Genomic DNA, 8,640 nt, shown 5'->3' on the forward strand with positions numbered 1-8,640 from the left:
TATCTTAGAAAAAAGGAAAATGGCTAATATCAAATTTCTCTACATCAACATTCAAAATACACTAAGACAGAGATGTGCATACTTTGGGATGGAGATGACCATATTTGCATGTGGGTCGGTAGCCAGAGGATTGACTGCATAGAAAAATTCTAGAATTAAGGAAATCTTAAAATTAAGAAAACAGTTCATAATTTAACAGTAAAATAGACATAGCGAAAGAGAGAATTAGTGAATATGCATAGAGGTCACAAATAAGTATACTGACTAAAGCACAGAGCATACAAAAAGAAATACAGAAAAAAGTGTAAGAAATACGTGGGATATGGTAGAAAAGTACAACATAAAGTATAAATGAAACACTAAAGGAAAAGAAGAGAGAGAATGGGGAGAAGAAATATTTGAAGGATTATGGTTAAGAATTTGTAATACCAATGAAAGATTTCATTCTATATATTCTACAAGAACTAAGAACACCAAACAGGAAAAACGTGATAAAAACCATACTTAGGGGGCTGGCCCGGTGGCATAGCAATTGGGTTCGAGTGTTCTGCTTTGGCGGCCCAGGGTTCGCTGGTTCGGATCCTGGGTGTGGACCTACTCGCCGCTCATCAAGCCATGCTGAGGCTGCATGCCACACAGAAGAACCAGAAAGACCTGCAACTAGGATATACAACTACGGACTGGGGCTTTGAGGAAAAAAAAGAAGAGGAAGATTGGTAAGAGATGTTGGCTCAGGGCCAATCTTCCTCAAAAAACAAAAAAAAAGAAAAGAGAAAAGAGAAAAACCATACTTAGGGCATCACAGTAAAATTGCCTGAGGGGAAAAAAAAACATTTTTTTTTTCATTTTCAAAAAAATGAAGTAGCTGTCTCTGATTATCAGTACTTTCAGTACCTACTTTATAGAGTTATTCTGAGTATAAAATACAAGCAAATTGCTTAGAAGAATGCCTGGCACTTTATAAGTGTTCGCTAATTGTCATTAGTCATTGAGGAAATACAAATAAAAAACACAGTAAGATAGCACTTCATACCCACTAAAATGGTTGAAATAAAAAAGACACTCTATACCTGGTACTTGCACCAAGGTGAGAGTGTTACATGGTACAACTACTTTGGGAAACTTATATAATTAAACATATATTTATACCATGACACAGCAATAGCAACTAATAGGTATATACTCATGAGGACAAAACGTATATGCTCACAAAAAGGTTTGTAAACTAATATTCACAGCATTTTTATTTGTAATAGCTGAAAACTGGAAACAACACAAAAGCCCACTGACAAGAGAACGAATATGAAAATTTTGGTATATTCTTAACATTGTGATGCTACTCAGTAATAAATGATGTAAACTACTGATCTGTGCAACACCATAGAAGATTCAAAAAAAATATCACGGATGAATTTTTCAAAAATTCAAAACACTGCTGAGTGTAAGAAGCCAGATGAAAAATAGTTTATGATTCAATTTGTATGTAGTTTCAAAGTAGGAAAATTGAAGTTATCTGATAAAAATCAGGTCAGTGGTTACCCAGAAGCCAGGTCATTGAAGACAAAGGTTCAAGAGAACCTTTCAATGATTATAGAAGCAATTTTTATCTTGATTGAGATTGTAGTTCCACAGGTATATAAATTTGTCAAAATTCATCAAATTGTAATTTTAAAATCTGCTCATTTTAATTTATGTAAACTATACCTCAGTAAAAATTGTTTTTGAAAATCTGAAAACAATCAAAATATCCATCAACAGATGAATGGATAAAACATTTGAGATATATTCATATAATGGAATACTTCTTGGATATAAAAACAAATGAACTACTGATTCATGCAACAACTGGATAAATCTGAAAAATATTGTGTTGAGTATAAGAATCCAGAAATAGAAGTCATAGTGCATTGACGTGAATTTCTAAAACGAGCAAACTAAGCTAAGGTACTAAAAGCCTCAACAGTGACTATTTTGGGGTGATTTTAGGAGATTGAATAGAAAGGGAGACAACATAAATTTCTGAGATAGGAATGTTCTCTATCTTGATTTGACACAGCTCATCAAATGTACAATTAAAATTTGTTGATTTTCTTACATGTTAATTATACTTCAATAATAAACAAGAACATACACATCTATGGGTGCATGTGTTTTTAAAAATTGGGCTTTTTGTCTGTTTCACTTTTTAAATATATTCTGATATTTTAGATAGTATTTAATGCCTAATATACAGAAAGAAAGAAATACAATAAAAATATTAAAAGTTCAAACTATGTTTTTATAGTCTTAAACTAGTGTGTAAACTAACTGATATTTCAATATGAAATTCAAGTTCTCTGGCAATAAATTCAAAATTGAGGAGAGTAGGGGAGAAAAAACTCCATTAGTCAAAGAAAACATGAATGATTTGAATTTTTGGATGGAATTATATAAGTAATAAAAATATAGAAAATCTCTTTCTTTCCTGATAACTGAATATATTGGTTTACTATCTCATGGAAATTAGAAGAAAACAAAATATCAACACACAGTACAGTATTTGCTTGATGTTTTCAGAGTCAACTTCAAAAAGGCAACCTATTGTCTTATATATCAAGATCTAATCATGCGGCTCAGTGGCCTGCATCTATGCCTTTACTGCTTGAGAGTGAATTTTGCCCATAACTATAACTAAAGGCTACAATGGAGCTCAAGTCAATCCATCATCTGTTTAAATTTTTTTTCACTCCTGATGACATAAAAATTACTAGGCAGATAATGTCTAATTCTTCTTTAGACTTCTGTGCTACTTTTTTCCATTTTATTTAGCAGTTTTAAAAAAATGTTTACCAACCAACAATTTTCCTTCAACCTAACGTAACATTTTTCTTTTTTAAATTTTAGATGATACTTGCATTTTAGGGAGAAAGACAGAAATCAATTCAAATTCAAGTTGGAAAACCCTAGCTTGTCTCCCAGAGGAGTGTGCACCAGGACAAATGTCTGTGGGTCCCGTCTCTCCCTCATGTGGCCTATGGATCATGTTCCACAATTTCAAACTGTTGTTGCCCAGTCTCCCGGCAATACGCTAATTTGCTGCCACCACCCATTTATAATTCAAACTCCATGTCATCTAATTAATGTCCAGAAAATTACACTATTTTTAGTTGTAACATAAGCTCAGCAAAGACAGAATTCCCTAAATCAGTGGTTTTTAATCACTTCTGGGCTCACAGATGCTTTTGAGAATGTGACAAAAGCAAGAACTAACTCTCCCATGGAAATACGTGTGCACACACACACACGCATGCATGTTTATTATATATATTACATATATGCATACAGGTAAATTGTTATTGTCGAAACATGAATATTATTACCAAGTGAAGGATTCTCAGTGAATCTTGTAGGTTTTTCTGGACACCAGACTGAGAAATCTTGAGAAGCTTAGTTTACACAAATTTAAATAAAATAAACACTTTGTGAAAAAAAAAATTCTCAACATAACATGACTACAGCCTTATTATTAATAGTCAGGGATCTGAAGGGGGTGGACCTATTTCTATAAGAAAAGTAGAGGTGTTGGTGAGAAGGAGCAAGGAAGCAGATCAAACTCAATCTCCCTCTCTCAAAGGTTTAAAGTTCTGGAAACCTGTCAGATGGATCTAGGTATCCTTATTCAAGGGATCATTTACTAACATAAATGACATTAGTTGACTGATCAGGAGAGAAGAGAGAGTCAGAATTGATGATGCAAGCTTAACAAAGGGACATAAAGTTCCTCACATGGCTGATGTGATTTGGAAAAGATGATGTGTAAACCTGGAAGCTTGGGCTGGAGAATTATCGTGGTTTAAGGAGAGTCCTCTGTTACCTACCATTAGTTCACTTCTCTGTGTGAACCCTGATGGATACAGAATGTGGCACTGAGAGTGATTCCAGAGGAACACACTCTTAATGGTGAGTTCTCTTAATTGGTTCTAGGATTTATAGAATGAGATCTCTGATCTGATTAGATATAAAAACATTAAGACTCTGCTTCCAATGGTGAAGTAGGCACTGATAGGCCATGACACGCCATGACAAAACAGATACTCAAATTATCATGCTAAGATGCTTGTAATCAAGCATCTGTGAAAGGCAAGGCTCTGGGTGATTATGTATTTGCTCCCATAGAATACTCTAGTGAACACAAACAGAATAATGTAGATAGTTGGATGATTGCTTCTAACTGCGCTGGAGAGCTTGAGGAAAGAAAATGATGAGCTCAGGGCTTTAAATTTCTAGTTCAAGGCTTGAATAAGGGACATGAAAGCCTCTATGACTTCCTTGAAAGAAAGTCTTATTCCTGTAGCCACAGAGCCAATATTTCTGAAAATCCAAATCTAATCCAATATTTCTGAAAATCAAAACAAGCAAATTGAACTCCTAAACTTGTGGGATCTCTTTTGTTAAAGTTAGGGCATTGATTGGGAAGTAATGAGATTTAACAATTAGAATGGGGTTAGAGAATAGATTCCAATGAATATGGGAAACTTGAAGTACACTGAGAGAACTGCTTAGCTGTGAACATGTGCTACATTTCCTGAAAAAGGAAACAAGACTCAAAAGAGCTCAGAAGGTGGAACTCAGAGCCATGGAGAATTATCCCCAAGCGGTCAGACCATTCAAGCAACTTCCAACATTAGTCTGTATGGATTTCAGAAATTCTATGGACCAATGATTCATCTGAGCCTCCCATTTCCCACATTTTGAACAGGAATGTCTATAGTGGTTATCCTGTATCTGTCCCACCATTGTATGTTAGGTGTGTGGGGAGCAGATAACTCATCTGTTCAGCTTTACAGATCAAAAGGAACTGTGCTCAAAGAGCTATACTCAAGACACTATACCTGAGGAGCCTCATCCACACCTGGACCTGATTTAAAGGACAAGATTATGGATTGTGAGCTGATGCTATAATGGGATGAGACTTTGGGCAGCCTTGGAGAGAGTGTATTTCAAATGTAGGAGGGATGTGAATCATTGGGGGCCAGGGGACAGACTGTGGAAGATGGCATCCAAGATGGCCCTCAATCATCTCCACTTCCTGGTATTCAGTCTTTCGTATAATCCCCTCCTCTTGTGTGGGCTGGATTTAGTGACTCACTTCTAATAAATAAGATATAAGTGATAAGATATCACTTCTGAGATTCAGTTATAAACATCTGAGGTGCAGTCCTACTCACCCTCTTTTAGATCATTTGCTTTGAGTGAACCAGCTGCCATGTTGTGAGGTTTCCTATGGAAAGGTCCACAAGGAGAGGCCACCATCCAGGGATGAACTGACACCCTCAGTCTAACAGCCCACAAGAAACTGAGGCCTACCAAAAATCTTGCAAGTGACTTTGGAAGCAAATTCTGCTCTAGTCAAGCCTTCAGATGAGAATGCAGGCCCAGCTCACAGTTTCACGGCAAAGTCATGAGAAACTTGAGCCAGAATTACCCGTTTAAGCTGCCATGAACTCATGATCCATGGGAAGTCTGAGATAATGTTTACAGCTTTAAGCTGCTAAATTTTGGAGTAATATGTAGCACAATAAATAACAAATATAGTAGTCCTAAAATGAATAAACAGAATTATAAGAGAGATAGACTGTGGTTCTGAAAGCAGTATCTTAGGTTTTCTACAAAGCAACTGAAAAGTAAACCCAGCAGTCTTTTCAAGGGAAAGGAGCTTTTCTGGTCTGGTTTCCATTATATATGTTGCTCATTTTTGCTGATTCTCTTTAGTGGATCTAATATTCTTTTAATTTCTTCATATCATCAGTATTAGTATTCACTTATTTGTTTCAATGCCATTACTATGAAGTTCTTAGCCTTTATATGTTCAGTGCTGTAAGAACGTCATAGGCACTGAATTTTTATCACTGGATTTTCAATGCTGAGTCTTATTTCTAATGTGCTCTACAAAATGCCAGGTCTCTGCTTTACTTGTTAACCTTGGGAATGATTGTTATCTGTTTGCTTGGCCCTGCAGGTCCTTCTGTAACTAATCAGTCTGCCTTGAATTCATAATTTTTTTTTTTTTTTCAGTCAGCTGTGCCATCTCTGCATGCTGGGGCAAATGTGAGCTTTTAGTCTTACGCTCATTATAAGTAGTAGGAAAAGGGAGTAAAAATATGCCCGCAATCTTATACAGTTATGCAATAGCTCTTCTCCTAAAAATTTATTTGGGGGTGAGCATGCCTCTAGGTTATAATCTGAATTTATGCCTGTTGTCCCATCATTAATTGTTAGCACATCCTTTCACCCTAGAAGGTGTCCAGATGTAAATGATAATTTTTGACAACCGCATTTATAATCCAAATTGTCCAATCTGGAAAGACAACACTGAATTGTGACAGGGAGTGCCAATTCTGTCACAAAAAAACTGTAATTTAAATCCTAATGCCATCTTTTTTCAGCTTTTTTCTCTTAGGCAAATTATTCACCTGCTCCTCATTACAAAATAGAAACAAAAAAAGTAATAGGAACTTTAGGTTTGTTATGAGTATTCAATAAGTTAATACATGTAAAATCCTGAGAAAAGTAACTGTCACACAGTACGTACTCAATAAATATGAGTATTGTCACAATTAATTTTCTGTGTTAACTTGACTGGGCCATGAAGTGTTGGGATAGTTGGCCAAATATTATTCTAGATGTTTACATCCTAAGGGTGTATTTGGATGAGATTAACATTGAAATTGATAGACTGAGTAAAGCAGATTGCTCTCTCTAATGTGGGTGGGCTTTATCTATCAGTTGAAGACATGAATAGAATAAAAAGACTGACCTGCCTGAGTGGGAGAGAAGTCCTCCTGCCTGACTACCTTCAAACTGGAACACTGGCTTTTTCCTCTCTTTGGACTTGAACTGAAAGATCAGTACTTCCTGAGCCTTGAGGCTGCAGGCCTTCCTATGGAAACTACACCATTGGCTCTCCTGGGACTCCAGCTTGCTGACTCACTCATAGATCTTGAAACATGTTAGCCTCCATAACTGCGTGAGCCAATTCCTTATAATAAACAAACAAACATCCTATGGGTTCTGTTTCTCTGGAAAACCCTGACTAATACAAGTATTAAATAGGCTACGACAGAATTGCTTCATATTCAATTGTATATGCTAGAGAAGGAAAAGAATACATTCTTCAACTTTTCCACCCATAGCTTTTTAAAAAGGGGGATTTAACACTGATCCTGAGCAAATCAGTTTACAAAACGTTCTGTAGAGAATATGACTATATTAGCTTAGAATGAAAAAGAAAAGTTGAATGCTATCATGCAGGGACTGGGTTCTCAGACTTTTGATATCACAATGAAGATGATGATAATGATGACTATGGTTATGGAAATTAAAACAACTGTTACAATCATCATATACCTCAACACAAAGTTACTAAAATTTGAATCCAGCTGTGAGGTAGGTAATATTGAAAAAAGTCAAAGAAAAAAATATGTTTCTTATCATTAAAATACAAATTATTCAAATGAAAATAATAATGAAGCACAATTTAACCTACCAGAATAGCAAAGTATTTTCTTTTCTTTTCAAATAACTATAACTGGTTTTGAATAGTATCCTTTGAAATGAGTAGTTTCTTAGGTTTAAAGCAATGATAACCTTAGAACTAATTTAACTTTAAAACAGCTTATCTAGGAAAATAATCAGACATGCTCATCCAAAAAACAAACAAACACAACATCATACTCAATGGTGAAAAACTGAAAGCCATCCCTCTGAGCACAGGAACAGTGTCCACTCTTGCCACTCTTGTTCAACATAGTACTAGAGATTTTTGCCAGAGCAATTAGGCAAGAAAAAGAAATAAAAGATATCCAAATTGGAAAGGAAGAAGTGAAATTCTTGCTGTTTGCAGATGACATGAGTCTCTATATAGAAAACTCTAAACAATCCATCTGAAAACTATTAGAAATGATCAACAACTACAGTAAAATTGCAAGGGAGAAAATCAACTTAAAAAATCAGTTGCATTTCTATACTCTCATAATGAACTAACAGAAAGAAAACTCAAGAATACAATCACATTTACAATTGCAACAAAAAGAATAAAATAATTTAACCAATGAGGTGAAAGACCTATACATTGAAAACTATAAGACATTGTTGAAAGAAATAAAAGATGACATAAAGATATGGAAAGATATTCCATGCACATGGATTGGAAGAATAAACATAGTTAAAATGTCCATATTGCCTAAAGCAATCTACAAATTCACTGCAATCCCAGTCAGAATCCCAATGACATTCTTCATGGAAATAGAACAAAGACTCCTAAAATTTATATGGAACAACAAAAGTGAATAGCCAAAGCAATTCTGAGAAAAAAGAACAAAGCTGGAGGCATCATAATCCCTGACTTCAAAATATACTACAAGGCTATAGTAATCAAAACAGTGTGGTACTGGTACAAAAACAGACACACAGATTAATGGAACAGAATTGAAAGCCCAAAAATAAAACCACACATCTTCAGACAGCTAATCTTCAACAAAGGAGCCAAGAACGTATAATGGAGAAAGGAAAGTCTCTTCAATAAATGGTGTTGGGAAAACTGGATAACCACACGCAAAAGAATGAAAGTAGACCCTTATCTTACACCATAAACAAAAATTA

This window comes from Ceratotherium simum, chromosome 9 (genome assembly GCF_057802395.1).
Source record: "Ceratotherium simum simum isolate JZ-2026a chromosome 9, ASM5780239v1, whole genome shotgun sequence".
Classification (NCBI taxonomy): domain Eukaryota; kingdom Metazoa; phylum Chordata; class Mammalia; order Perissodactyla; family Rhinocerotidae; genus Ceratotherium; species Ceratotherium simum.